Genomic DNA, 14,692 nt, shown 5'->3' on the forward strand with positions numbered 1-14,692 from the left:
TGTCATCCCCTCCCTCTCTGTCCCCTGCCTTCCCTTTTCCCTGCACTGTCACCATCACATAAAGCATTAACATTTATATATATATATATATATATATATATATATATATATATATATATATATATATATATATATATATATATATATATATGAAATGATTGAAAGATACATGGACATTCCTGTCTAATTATGCGCCAATGTACGGAACGTCAAAGCAGGTAAAGGGGCCAAAATGAGCGGACCTGGGCTTCCTGTTCACTACAGAGCCGATCGGAGGTGGAGCCGATAGAAATCCATTTCTACCGGGTTTTACCTTTCCCACTGATGACAAATGCCGGGTGTTAGCGAGTGTTGCCGGGTTTTTGGCGCAGTGGGAAGGGGGAATAGTTGACCGAAACCGAAAATAGTTAACCGAAAATAGGCCCAAGCAGGACCTGATGAACAGAGCTGGGTTTCTCCTCAATCTTTCCACTTCTTGTGCCCTGTAAACACCTTAACCCGGCGTGATGATCGGCGTGTCCAACCTGAGCATGCAGCACAAACTGCACAGTCGCCGAAAACCCCCCAAAAAAAAATAGCGATTCCCGCCGTATATATTTGACCCAGAAAGAGTTGTTTGGGCAGATAAACGATAGACACCATGGCAACCTCCAGTAAACACACAGACTTTTGGTCGGAAGCGAGAAATTTTTTGTCCTGAGTTTGATGAGGGAGCTAAATATAGTGAGACATTGGGACGGGCGAACCGAAATGGGGACATATTCAACGAATTAAAGTCCTGGACGGTAGAGCCAGTACTTCTCGTCAACAACCTGACTATGTTTTTTTTTATTTTATTTTTTTTAGTAATCACATTATTACAACCGCATGTAAACACCTTAATCGCATTATCTTAACCCCAAAATTTAGCTTAATCGAGGTATTGACTGCATGTAAACACACTGTATGCTGTGCCTTCTCTTTGAAACAGTATCATGATGTGTGTCTTTGGAAGAATTTGGATTCATTGGATTCATTCATTCATTCATGGATGCCAATTCCCCTTTGTGTTCAGCAATTCATCCTTATTGATTAGTTTGGCCTACTTTCAAACTCCCTCCACCTCTACACCATCCACCACTTCACTGGGTCTGTCGTGGCCCAAGCACATTGGCTTAGGCCCCGCCTCCTCTGGCCTCTCAGCTGACCCCGACCCCTTCATGTCTGTTTGGTTTCCAGCCATTGTGAAGAGTTTTTGGGGGGAGGTGAGTGAACACGCTGGGGTGATAGCATCAACAACACCCTGAGCGCCTGTCTCACTGCCCTGACGGTGTCCCATCCACTGCTCCACTCACTACCCCCACCCACCTCAAACAAGGAAAGACATAGAGAAATGTACACACACACACACACACACAGTGCATTTCAAACATGCACATACACACAAAACAATATTCACACACAGACTGGTTGAGGAGGGCTGCTGTTGTCCTGCCACCTGCCTGATTATAAGGCAATCCAGTGATTGGAAATCTGATTCCACTGCTGATATGCACACACACACACACACACACACACACACACACACACACACACACACACACACACACACACACACACACACACACACACACACACACACACACACACACACACACACACACACACACACACACACACACAAAGTTGGTGTCACAGTTGCTGAGAATGCTGTTGGACGTGGTGTCCCTCCCAGTCTCTCACTCTGCGTGCCTGTCTGTCTGTCTGTGCGTCTCTCTTTGTCCGTTTTCCTGCCTGTCTTTCTCTCCAACTGTATTTCAGACTCACACCTGTCTGTCTGTTTATCTACCTTCCAGTGTCTCTCTCTTCAGTATTTCTAACTGCCTATCTGTCTGTTCATCAAATTGCCTGTCTGTCTTTCTGCCTTTCTTCCCATCTCTCTACGGTATACTGCTGCCTGTCTCGGTTTCTATCTTTCTTTACCCGTGTGTCTTTTTGCCTCTCCATCCGTGTCGCCTTAGTCACTGTATCTCTGCCTGTCTGTCTCTCTTTCCTGTCTCCTTCTGTCCATCTGTCTTGTCAATCTCTCTGACAGTCTGCCTGTCTGTTTTTCTCCCGTTGCTGTCTGTCACTCTGACGGTCCACCTGTCTCTCTGACAGACCGCCTTCCTGTCTCTGATACGGTGCCTTTCCTACAGGTTGAGTCCCACCGGCCCAGCTCAGAAAACTGTAGAACCAGAGAAGCAACAAAACATCAACAACAACAACTTGTGACACTCACCCTTCTCGAGAGAAAGACTCGCTCCCTCTCGCTCCCTCTCTCTCTCTTTCTCTCTCTCTCTCTGTCGCTCGCTCTCTCTTCTTTCCTCTCCTCGGTTCCTCTATTCGGCTGTACACGGGGGAGGAGGGGTCTCTTGTATCGCTCAGTCTGTTTTGGTTTCAGCGAGGGCTCGCTGGCGTTCACTCCCTCTCTCTGGTTCTGACGCTGCGTGCTTCCTTCCTCCTGAATAGGTGGTGTTTTTGTAGAGAGAGAGAGAGCACGAGAGAGAGAGAGAGAGAGACAGAGAGATAGAGAAAGAGCACAAGAGCAAGAGTATGAGAGAGAGTTAGAGAGAGAGAGAAGGGTCAGGTCGTTATGTCCTCAGCTGGCTTGTGTGTCGGGGCAAGCCCAACAATCACAAGCCTTTTTGGCACGAGCAACGATCCATCTGCATTACTTTAGCATGAAGCAAAATAACAATAAATAAATGATATTTTCTTATCACAACTGACAAGAAAAGTGAAGACGGCATCAAGGAATCCGTGTTGAGGATTGTTACAGTCCAAATTGACACACACATTGACACACACACACACACACACACACACACACACACTTCACCAGTAAAAGCACACAGCAGTGAATTAAACTAACATAACTAAATGACTACACAGCAATAATGATCCACGGGCCTTGTTCTCTCTCGCTCTCTCTTTAAAAACATATGAAGGAAATCACACCATCAGAGAGCCCCCCACCACCCGCCCACCCCCCACTCCCACTCCAGCCCAACACCAGTGAATAGAAAGGCAGTTTCACGCACCAGCTCGCTCTCTTCCTCCCCTCCTCCATGCTGGTCGCTCCCCTCTTCTCACCACTTCTCGCTCTCTCTCTCTCTCTCACACACACTCTCTCTCTCTCTCTCTCTCCCCCTCGCTCGCTCGCCGTCTGTCTGTCCCTCTCTTTCCGTCCGTCTCCCTGTCTGTGAATGTCAGTCCCCCTCTGGTCCTCCTCTCCTGTCTTTCACCCTCAATTTCTCCCCCAACCACACTCTCAACCAGTCTCACTCTCTCTCTGTTATTCTCTCCTCTCAGCTGATAGAGTTGCTCTCTGCTCACTCAGCAGTGAAGGCATGAAGTGGGGGGGGGGGGGGGGGTGCAGGATAGCTGCGAGCTGATTGGCCAGAGCCAAGGTGGGCGGGTCCAGATTGTATTGGCTGTGACACTGATTGGTCAGAGGGGGGAAGAAGGGTGGGACAGGGAGGATCGGAGGCTCCGCCCACTTGGTCTTGCTCTGCCTGTTTTGTATAAGCAGAGAGAGAAAGGGAGGGGTGGGGGGCACTTAATGAGCCTGCGTGTGCGTGTGCGTGTGTGTGTGTGTGTGTGCGCGTGCGATGCCAGGCTGCATGGTAAATGTATGTCCTCAACAACTTCTAAGAGTGTTTTGTTTATAATGCTAAACTTGTGTAAATCTTTCCCACTGTTTGTGTGTGTGTGTTCGTTAAAGTACGGCAGGGAAACTGTTGGTGCCTGGGAGAGTAAAGAGACAAATACACACTTTAATCCCTCCTGCAAAGACACACACACACACACACACACACACACACACACACACACACACACACACACACACACACACACACACACACACACACACACACACACACACACACACACACACACACACACACACACACACACACCGCCCAAAGGACGTCCAGTCAGCTCCCGGTGCTCAGCTGATAAAGTGTTTCACGTGCGCTTCTTTCGTTCGTCTCTGTACTCCAGCCACAGATTAATATAATTACCCTGTAGTCCTTTGGGCGTACACTGTGCCTGGTGTGTGTGTGTGTGTGTGTGTGTGTATGCTCATAAAGAACAGTATGTTGGCTTGGCACGCTCTATTTCAGACAGCCTGGTGAAAATACGCAGTGCTTGTAATGTTGGCACGCGCATACGGACACACATACACAGGCACACACACACACAAACAAATAAAGACTTATGTGTGTGTGTGTGTGTGTAATATATATATACACACACACACATATATATACATACATACATACATACATACATACATATATATACATACATATATATACACACACATATATATACACACATATATATACACACACACACACACACACACACACACACACACACAAGAAAGTATTGTACAGATCACACACCTACACAATACACTGAAAAGTTGTCCTCAATAAACACAGTTGTCACACAAACCGGTAACATTTACTCATCACACACACACACACACACACACACACACACACACACACACACACAATGTACATTTACTGTGGATCTGTTTGACTTGCATCATGAGGCTACTTGACAAATATTGTTTTTGAACACTTATGCTAATAAAGCTGATTTTAATAATGTGTAATTAAATTGAGTTTAATATGTAGAGAATGAGAGAGAGAGAGAGAGAGAGAGAGAGAGAGAGAAAGAGTAATGAACAGGAGGACAAACCGAGGGGAAACAGCAGGCTTCTTCAGATTTTGTTTTTCTGGGGTTTTTTTTTCAAGTTTATTTTCTGAAGTGACAGAAGAAGAGAGAAAAGAACAAACTTCCTGTCCCAAAATATCTTTTGATTTAAAAACCAAAGTTGTCAAATCAACATACACACACACACACACACACACACAGTGGCAGAAGACACTTTGTCCCCTCCACAGGACTGTTATTTGAAATCACACACACACACACACACACACACACACACACACACACACACACACACACACACACACACACACACACACACACACACACACACACACACACACACACACACACACACACACACACACACACCTCTGTCTCTTTAACTCTTCCTAAGGGTTGACATTGCATTCCATATAAGGGAAAAGGGGGCGTGTCTTTTGTTTTAAAGGCCCTCCTGTACTGAAGGGTGCACAGAGTGGTTCCACATACACACAAATACACAGACTGCACCAACTAACACAGACAGACAAGTTATGGCAGTCCCGAGTCGAGAGCATGGTAGTGTTTGTTTTGAAGTTAAAATGCCTTTGAGCCATGTTGGGTCCAGTATCTCTCACACACACACACACACACACACACACACACACACACACACACACACACACACACACACACACACACACACACACACACACACCTTTTTTAGTTCTAAAAATGTTTGTGCATGTGCATGTGTGTGTATGTTTTAACAGTGGCTTTTCCACTCATGTCCTCCAATTATCTCCAAAAACTAAAGAACTCTTGGCCCGGCGCTCAGCGTTAAAACTCACCTTTAGACCATTACAAACAGCAGCACTCTGTGGACTACTGCCACCAGCTGAGCCAAGAGCACAGCCGAATACAGAAGCAGAGAGGGGGAGGCGGGCGATAGAGAGAGTAAACAAAAGGTTGGGGTGTAAGATGGAGGGAGGGCTGGGAAAAGAAGAACTGGAGGTGTGTGTATACAGGGGGGCTGGGCGGCCGGGGGTTTAATCGCTGGTATATTTAAAGAGGCATGGACCACAATGTGTGTTTCTCTGTGTTGATATGATTGTGTGTGTGCATGTGTGTGGTTAGTTTAGTTCTACGTCAGGAGGTTCCACCCCTTATTGGTGTATCTCCAATCGCATATGCGGAAGTATTGAAATGTATTCATGCACTCGCTTCAACCAGTCAGGATGGAGCAGCATAGCCGTATATAACCCCCGGGAGGTGCCTCCTCTTATCCAATTCAGCTGCGACTGAATTCATTCATCACTCATCGAAGACAACTCTAATCTCAAGATTTCCGTCGCCGAGTCAAGCAGGAACCTACACGCTTCCTCTGCATCTTGAGGATGATAACGACTTTAAGAGCCGGTGGAGCTGTGTGACTTTCATGGCAGGTGTTTTATCTGCCTGGGAGTGGAGCATGCTCTAGCTGGCCTCAGGTATCCGCCGCTGTGGGAGGCCTGGCGTGCGAGCCGGGCAGGCCCACCGCAGCAAGTACTTTACGGAACGTGTGCCGCTGGACCAGGCTGTCGTGGAGACGTGGAGGCTGTCTCTGTTTCTTTTCCAGCGATGGGGATACCAAAGATTCCCTCAGCGTAGATGAAGGGGACATCTTCTCCCGGCCTCCCTCTCCACTCATGTATGTCACCTTCTGTCCAAGCGTTGAGCTGACTGATGGAAGCCAGTCTTCCTTCTCGTCTGCCCGCTCTTCCTACAGGAAGCTGTCGGTCCAATCCCTCTGGGTGGACCTCCACAGCCTCCTCACCTCCGCTGCAGGGCGCAGAGGTATTCCCATGACTCCAACACCTTTGGCGATTGTGGGGTGTATGCGCTTCAGGAGCTCAGCGACTGAGTATATGATTCCTGCCATGCCCTTTCTTGACTGCCAATACCGGGGTTCTTGGGCTGCTGCCCATCGCCTCGCCCCAACCTCGGTGGGTTCTTGGGCATCCAAGAAAACACTGCTGCCATCGGCGAGAGATAGATTTAGTGCCTGGCTGGCTGACAGGACATACGTCCTGGCAACCCAAGCTGCGGCTGCGACATTGAATGTGGCCATGCTGGCAGCCTCAATCTCTCACCTGACCACCAGTAGAGAGGCCCTGACAGCTTACAAGGCAGGGGAGAAGTCTAACGCTTCCACCACCATTCTCCACCTCTCCCAGGCATAGACCGCATGCAAGGGCTGTGTCCCGCCACTGTCGTTGGTTACCTAGAGACATCTGTGACCGTCCCGGACTGCCGAGTCTGAGAAAGCGGCACTGATTTACGTGCCCATCTCGGAGACGGGGCTGTTCGGAGGCGCACTCACCGAAACCACAGATGCGTCTCAGAGGGAGAGAGTGGAGGACAGGAGAGAGCTCTCCCTACACCTGCCATTGGCTGGGAAGAGCACAGCTCCCTGTCCCCGACCCACCGCAACCACCGAAATGAGCATTACAGCCGTAGCTGCCATCTTGCGTCCACAGCGCCCTGGGTGTACAACAGAGCGAACGGCCCCAGACCCCCACACACACTGGGAGTTCCGGGCATTACTTGAGTTTATGCTTTTATAGAAAGTGTACATTGAAGTAAGTGGCTTTGTGCTCCTTCCCGTATATAAGGAGCGTGGACCTCCTACTTCTCTGCCATAACAGACTCACTCCGAGCATGTGCGGCGTGAGGTTTATAGAGCGGGGTTGTTGTAGGTTGTACGTGTTATTTGAACATGTTTAGAGGTCGCAAAATACTTTTGTGAACTCGCCCCTGAATTGCCACATAGCTACTCACCTATTTCGCATGCTCACCGTTAAGGTGGTGCTGCGGGCGGTCCACAAGTGCGATGTCTGTGCAAGCATCGACCTGAAGAACGTCTACTTCCACGTCCCGATAGCACCGAAACACAGGAGGTTCCTCTGTTTCACCCTTTCAGGGGGTAGCCTAGGAGTACACCAGAGTACCGTTCGGCTATAAACTCACTCTGCACATGTTTTCCTGCTGCCTCAAGACAGCACTGCTGCCACTGCGTCGTCAAGCTGACAGAATCTTGACATATCTCGATGACCTCCTGACCCTAGCTCCCTCCATGGAGCTAGCGGTCGCTCATGCCAAGCTTGTGATCCCCAACCTCACAGACTTGGAGTTTGCGATAAATTGGAAGAAATGCACTCCCATACCCAGCCTGCAGGTCACCTATCTGGAACTGCAGCTGGATACAGTGCAGATGAGGAGCCGGCAGTCCAAACCACAGTTTGCGATAAACTGGGAGAAAAGCACTCCCATACCCAGCCAGCAGGTCACCTATCTGGAACTGCAGCTGGATACAGTGCAGATGAGGACCCGGCAGTCCAAACCACGGTTTGCGATAAACTGGGAGAAAAGCACTCCCATACCCAGCCAGCAGGTCACCTATCTGGAACTGCAGCTGGATACCATGCAGATGAGGGCCCGCTCTCCGAACCACAGAGAGTGGACATTTTGTCCACCCTCAGGCGTGTTCGGGTGGGCCACTCAGCGATGGCACTGCCCATCATGAATGTGCTCGGGCTGCTGGCAGAAGTGCCACTGGGCCTCCTGCACATGCGCAGTATCCAACGATAGCTTGGAGGGATCCAGTTGAACCTGGTGTGCCACAGACTACATTTGCTGCCACAATCTCTCAACAGAGATCTAGCCTACTGGAGCAGACTGGCACACCCTCACACAGGGTGTGCATCTGGGTTAAGTCTTCTTCTACGCACAGGTTTTCACAGACCCCTCCCTGATGGGATCAGGTGGGACCTAGGGGGTCAGGGGGCAGGGGGCATGTCGACTCCACACATCAACCTTGTGGAACTGGAGACTGTGTTACTGGTGCTGAAGCACTTAGAACCCCTGGTACGAGGTCAAGATGCACAGATCAAGTCAGACAACTTGGCTACAGTGGCGTACATCAACCGCCAGGAGAGTACATAGGTGGACCTATTTGCGTCGAGAGAGACTGCTCAGTGTCTCCTGTAGTTCTGTCTCCACAAGAAACAAGGTAGACGCATTCGCACACCACCCATGGCCGAGGGGTCTCGTGTTCCAACCATCAGGACTGCTGCCCAGACTCATGGAGCGAGTGCACTTAGAGGGGCTCTTGTTGATAATGGTAGCCCCCTATCATGCCGGGGCACGGATCTCCAGCCACTAGTCGAGGTGGGACTGTAGCAGACCTCCATGAGCTGCGACGAGCTGTTGCAGGCTGGGGGGTTAGATGACATAGTTTTCAGTCCTGAGACGTACGAGTCCTCTGCGGGCCTGTGTCCGGAATGGCATAGGCTTTAACAGCGCAGACAGTCACAGGCTGTGATTTCTACCATTGCGGGCTCTTGGGTATAGTCCACTCCCCAGCTCTACGCCTCCAAGCGGAACGTGGAATGTGACAGTGATGTTGACTCCCTGTACTGCAGTGGCGTTCCTATTTTGGATTTCCTGCAGTCCCTCATAGACAAGCAGCCCGCGCTGTCCACCATTAGAGTGTATGCGGCAGCGATTATCAAGGTTTTGCTAACAGTCCGGTGTTTAGTGATCCAGTCGTGAAACGTTTTCTCATGAGGGTGCGATACGCGTCCTGTAACAAGCGTGGTCAGCCCTCAGTAGGGACAAGGTCTTGGAGGTTGGTCCTGGACATGCTCTCAAGAACCCCCTTTGAACTGGTGTCTCAGATCCCGTTGAAGCTGCTGTCATTTAAGAGGGCGCTGCGGATTGCTCTGACCTCTGCAAAGTGTGTGAGGGATCTGTGTGCTCTTTCCCTGCAACCTGCCTGCTTAGCCATTAATGGTGATCCCAGGAGTGCGGTGTAACGTCCTAACCTGGTGTTTACACCTAAGGTTGTAATGAGCTCATATACTGCACAGGGGCACTGCTTTGGGGTACCGGCTTGCATAATCCACTAGGACTAACACAAAACGATACTCGCAAGCACTGCCGTCTAACGGCCTGATGAGGTCCATACTGAGTCTTTCCAATGGCCCCTTGACTGGGAGAAGGGGCTTCAATTAGATGAAGGGGCCTCAATGGCGCAGATGGTGTAGCCTGAGGATTGACTAATTGGCACGCGGGACAAGCGGTGCACAAATCTGCCCAAATGCCTGGCCAATAGAAGGGGGCCATTATCCGCTGCAGAGTTTTATCATGTCCGAGGTGCCCCTCGGGTTATGGTGAGCCGCCTGGGGAAGCATATCCCGTCTGCTTTTCGGCACCAACAACTGGGTTATTTCCTCTCCTGACTGAGTGTCACAGACCCCTCAGCGTCCCCCTGCGGCGCGCGACACTCACATCTCCCTACCGCCCGTGAGCGCACTCCCACAGCCTCCTTCATTAACATGTCAAACCCTGGCCAATCCGTACCCAAAATCAGGGAATGCGAGAGGCGAGAGCTAACCGCGGCCTTCGGGGGTGAATATCTCCACGCACACACCAAATCTCCACCCGTGATGTCTGCAACAAAGCCCCGGGTCGAACCAGGCATTGCTGGACCATCGTCTGAGAACAGCCAGAGTCTACCCCCTTGTACTCTCACGAGTACATTGTAGGTCCCTTCCCAACCGAGGGAGGGGCCCAGCAGACAAGCGACCCGAACCACCTGTCCAACCTCCAACAAGGGGCAGTCCGGCCGAATGTGGTCAGGTCGTCTGCTGCGCCAGCACCCCCTGCCCAGGCTTTTGAGCAGCTGTCTGTGGGTCCTTGGTGGTTCCGCCTGGGAGGTTATGGGGGACACAGAGGGGACAGCACAGGAAGGGGAGACAGCGTCCCGCGGCACCAAAAGGCGAGGCGGAGCCCCGGCTGGCCCCCTCCGGGTTGCAGGGCAGGGCCGGCTGGGGTCCTTTCTGCCCCTCTTGGCCACTCCTGCGCGGGTCCTGAGGGTGGGTGCAGCGGGCCTCTGTAGGTCCTCCCATGGGGCACCGGGAATGGCAGGGGACCCGGCCAATCCTGCGTGGGTCCTGGGGGCGGACGCAGGCGCCCCCGAGCATCCTCCTCTGGGGGTGCTGGGAGGGATTGGGGGCGAGGCGAAGCCTTCTGGAGTTGGGCTCGGGCCGGTCCTCTGGCTGGCTCCCGGTTGGCAGCGGTGGGCCAGCTACACGTCTCAGCGTCCTCGCTCCCCTGCTTGCCTCAGTGGCGCTCGTATCTCCGAGAGACGGCGATGGTGCGTGACGGCGCCTCCAGGCGCCTGGTTGCGGCAGGTCTACTCCCTCCCTCCGGGGCTGCACACTGGTGAGGATGCGCTCTAGCTTGCAGCGGAAGAAGTCCTGCTTGTCCTCCAGGTCTGCAAGGTCAGCGGATTGGCTCCTGGGCACCTTTCCTCCGGCGCCCTATCCCTCCCGGATCCTGCCGACTACGCCACTTGTGGGAGTACCCACGAGTTTGTATGTTGTGCTCGGGACCGCAGGCATTACCGCATCCTACGCCTCAGCTCTCCACTGAAAGACAGAAAAATATACTCTATAAGAACACTCTCCCAGCCGGGTCCAACCAAGGAGCACTAAAGATGCTGATTGGGCAGACCCGGAAAAGCTGTGCCGCCACGGCCAAGCCAGCCCCATCCCCTGCAGATGTGGCTTAACCACGCCCCCCTCGTCTGCCACACCGGCGATGCGACTTCACTGTCTGTGTCCTTCAATTGGGTTGTCACAACAACTGTTCTTAAGCAGCGGCACTTAGTCGCTCTCTGCACAACACCTTTCTCACTGGTTATGCGATTGTATCGCAGTGGCTTATGAGCCGGCAGGTCAGGATGTACCGACTGTTTGCTGCACCCAATCTGCCTGAGGTGTGGAGGCCTCGACTGCCCTTTTTAGAGACGTCAGGGCTCAGGACATTTATACAGAGGCATCTTAGTCGTCACCGTCTCCATTTGTCCGTTTTTATCTGTGCGATGTTTCCGCAGGGTCTCTGTGCTTGGCATTGTGGCCGAGCAGACTTCAGGAATTTTCTATTTCACGGGCTACTTAGACTCTCTGAACTGCTGCCTGTGCTTAGTGACAAACACTGTCTCTGTGTATACAGTGTGTGTAGTGTTAGTTGCTTTCCATTGGCTTTGTTGGGCACGATGGACTGCTAAGATCACGGTGTGTGTATGTTGCATTCAGCCTTCAACCTGGACCTTCACATGACTGAGGCGTGTTCGGGTCGAGCGGGGAATATAGTATCGGGGGTCTACGCCCCTGGTACACCAATAGGAGCGTAGTCCCAAAGGGACGGAGCCTCTTGACATAGAACAAGAGTAACTGTAGCGTTGGAGGTGTAGCGAAGGGGGAACTTCCCGGGGGTTATATACAGCTATGCTGCTCCATCCTAAATTGCTGAAGCAAGTAGATTAATAAATTTCAGTACTTCCACATATGCTATTAGACACCAATAGGAGCCCCTAAGGAGCTATACCTCCTTCATAGAACTGTAGTTACAAAGCTATAGTAACTCGTTTGGTACAGTACGTGTATTTGAGTGTCATGCATAAACCCGGATGTTGCCATGGTGTGTGTGTGTGTGTGTGTGTGTGTGTGTGTGTGTGTGTGTGTGTGTGTGTGTGTGTAAGGGGCATTGTCGATCTTCCTAAAAATATTTTGCTTGACTTTTAAGTAGATAGTAGTAGATTAACAAAATAACTTATTTTTCCACTGATTTAATAATTTAGGAATTATGCTTAGTGGTAACATATTGACAAATACATTGGCCTGCAGTGCTTGCCTGGAATAGATTCAGGACAAATGCACATGCACTTAATTATTGATGGTGTCAGATGTTCACAGGGTATCTGCAAAAGAAAATAGGAACTGCATAGCAATTTAACAACATTAAATATGATCAATAACCCAAATTTGAGCGCAGTAGCCAGAAGTTGGAGTGAACTGGAGTTACCAGCTTTTAATCAAAACAACAAGATCTGACAACAGCCGCTGTCATTTATTGCTAATAAACAATAATGATCTCTTTAACGTGATTGTCCCAGCGGTGGTAAGCAGGAGAACAATGGTTGCAGGGTGAGAGTTATTTTTACATAAACATACATAATCATTATTAGTACACAGACAAACACTACATTGCCATTCAAGTTGCAGGACCACATGTTACAATCATCTAAGGGGCTCCTCAGATTCCACCTCAGGGGTTTGGGGCCGCTGGTTGGGAGCCATCACTCGAGGGTGTGAGCGAGTTGGCCGCTTTAGCCTGAAATCTTGACATACTTCCTCAGGGCGAGCAGCTGCCAAGACCCAGTCGCTCATATTCTCCAGTTTAGCTCAGAGCCGCGTGGACACAAACATAAACATAGCGGATCACATGCAACAAACAGATGGTGATTTGATAATATACATGTCAGGAATTCAACAGTTAACCGTGAAACTGTTTGGATTTTTACGGCACGGCACAATCTGCCAAAGAAAAGGACTTCAAAGTGTGTAAGCACTTTACGGTCCCTTCCTGGATGTACTGTAGCGCCACAACATTCCCGACAAAGGTGATAATGGTAAGGAATCAACCTTTTCGGAGTGGCACATTTGACCGCTTACGTGCATGAGTGTGCGCCCGCGCGTGTGCGTGTGTGTGCGCGTGTGTGTGTGTGTGTCTTTGTATGGATGTGTGTCAGGTTTTATAAGCTTGTGAAGCTGAAAACAGCAGCAAGTCTGTTCAAGTTTTACCTTCACACAGCAACAGCCAAAGAAATCCTGTGTGTGAGTGTGTGTGTGTGTGTGCGTATTTTCTCCTCCAGTGATTCACACAAATTAGCAATGTCTTTTTAAGTAAAGTTAATCCTTGTATGCTTTCCATTTCCTACCAACTCATCTAATCACACCCCTACCACCCACTGTGCATCCATCCATCCATCCATGAATGCTCCATTTCAACAAATCTCTCCTCCTCTCTCACGTGCCGAGAATATCAAATATGTTGAAACGAGTGGCTGAAGAACATGGAAAAGATAAGTCAAGTCTGGGAAAATATAGGAGAGAGAGAGAGAGAAAGGGAGAGAGATACTAGAAGGGAGAAAAAGAGTTAGATGGCGAGGGCGAGAGAGAGAGCGAGAGAGAGAGAGATACTGGGAGGACTGTGTAGTACCGTGAGTCCTGGTGACAGGCCAGAGGATGGAATGTTCCAGAGAAATATGCTGCCTACTCACACAGAACAGGAAATAAAAACGCTCACTGTACGTCTATTTCGCCCAAACTCACTCAAAATTAACCAGTTTTTTTTTACTCCCCATTTCTTAACTCTCTCACTCGCTCTATTTTACTGAGTTCACTCTTTTGTCTCGCTCCTCCTCTATCCGAGGCCTGTTCAACTAGGCCCACATATGAATGCAGATCATTTGAGGAATATGCAGGTTTGTTGCGCATTTTCAATTCTATTTTGTTGTACAACAGAGCTATGCTCTCAGACATGAAAATTGCTCGTTGGATTTCTCAGGCCCCTATGACGACAGAATGCAGTTCAATATTCTCTTGCTGAGCTGTAAATTAATTTACAAGATATCAACACCTGCTTCAATGAAGGCTTACTACACGGAACTTAAAGGCACCAGAAAACCTATAGTTTACCACACACACACAGATTGGCGAGGGTGAATATATATATCACACACACACACACACACACACACACACACACACACACACACACACACACACACACACACACACACACACACACACACACACACACACACACACACACACACACACACACACACACACACACACCGAGTTTCTCGTTCAGCTTTCCATTCAGTTCTAATGGTCATCTCTGCAGGCCGTTTGGTCTGTCCATGCCTCAGGGTGGTTTTTGGAGGTGTTTATTCATTTCAGGGAATTCCATCTGAACTCCTCGCCCCCAACGCTCCGGGAAGCAAGGTCACTTGTGTGATTTACTGTACATGACTATAATTGGGCTGAGGTATTCACTTCCTCATCTTATGCAGCCTTTTGTGCTTACATTCATGATTTGTGTTATT

At 49.9% G+C, this 14,692-nt stretch overlaps 1 protein-coding gene across 4 annotated transcripts in view; it reads right to left on the bottom strand.

The window, feature by feature from the left end:
* atosb (atos homolog b) overlaps window positions 1-14,692 on the bottom strand; it is a 42,894-nt gene that overhangs the window by 21,379 nt on the left and 6,823 nt on the right. For 2 of the 4 annotated variants that reach the window (XM_080004520.1, XM_080004519.1), the window contains exons 1-2: window positions 3,063-3,245; window positions 2,261-2,482 (exon numbers count right to left, since the gene is read on the bottom strand). The exons of 1 other annotated variant lie outside the window; for it this stretch is intronic. The gene's annotated coding sequence lies outside the window, so the exon portion shown is untranslated. Of the gene's footprint in view, window positions 1-2,260; window positions 2,483-3,062; window positions 3,246-14,692 lie in introns of those variants that run through there. One more of the 4 variants, XM_080004521.1, reaches the window with a different exon arrangement.

The sequence above is a fragment of the Zeus faber genome (assembly GCF_960531495.2).
Source record: "Zeus faber genome assembly, chromosome: 7".
Lineage (NCBI taxonomy): Eukaryota > Metazoa > Chordata > Actinopteri > Zeiformes > Zeidae > Zeus > Zeus faber.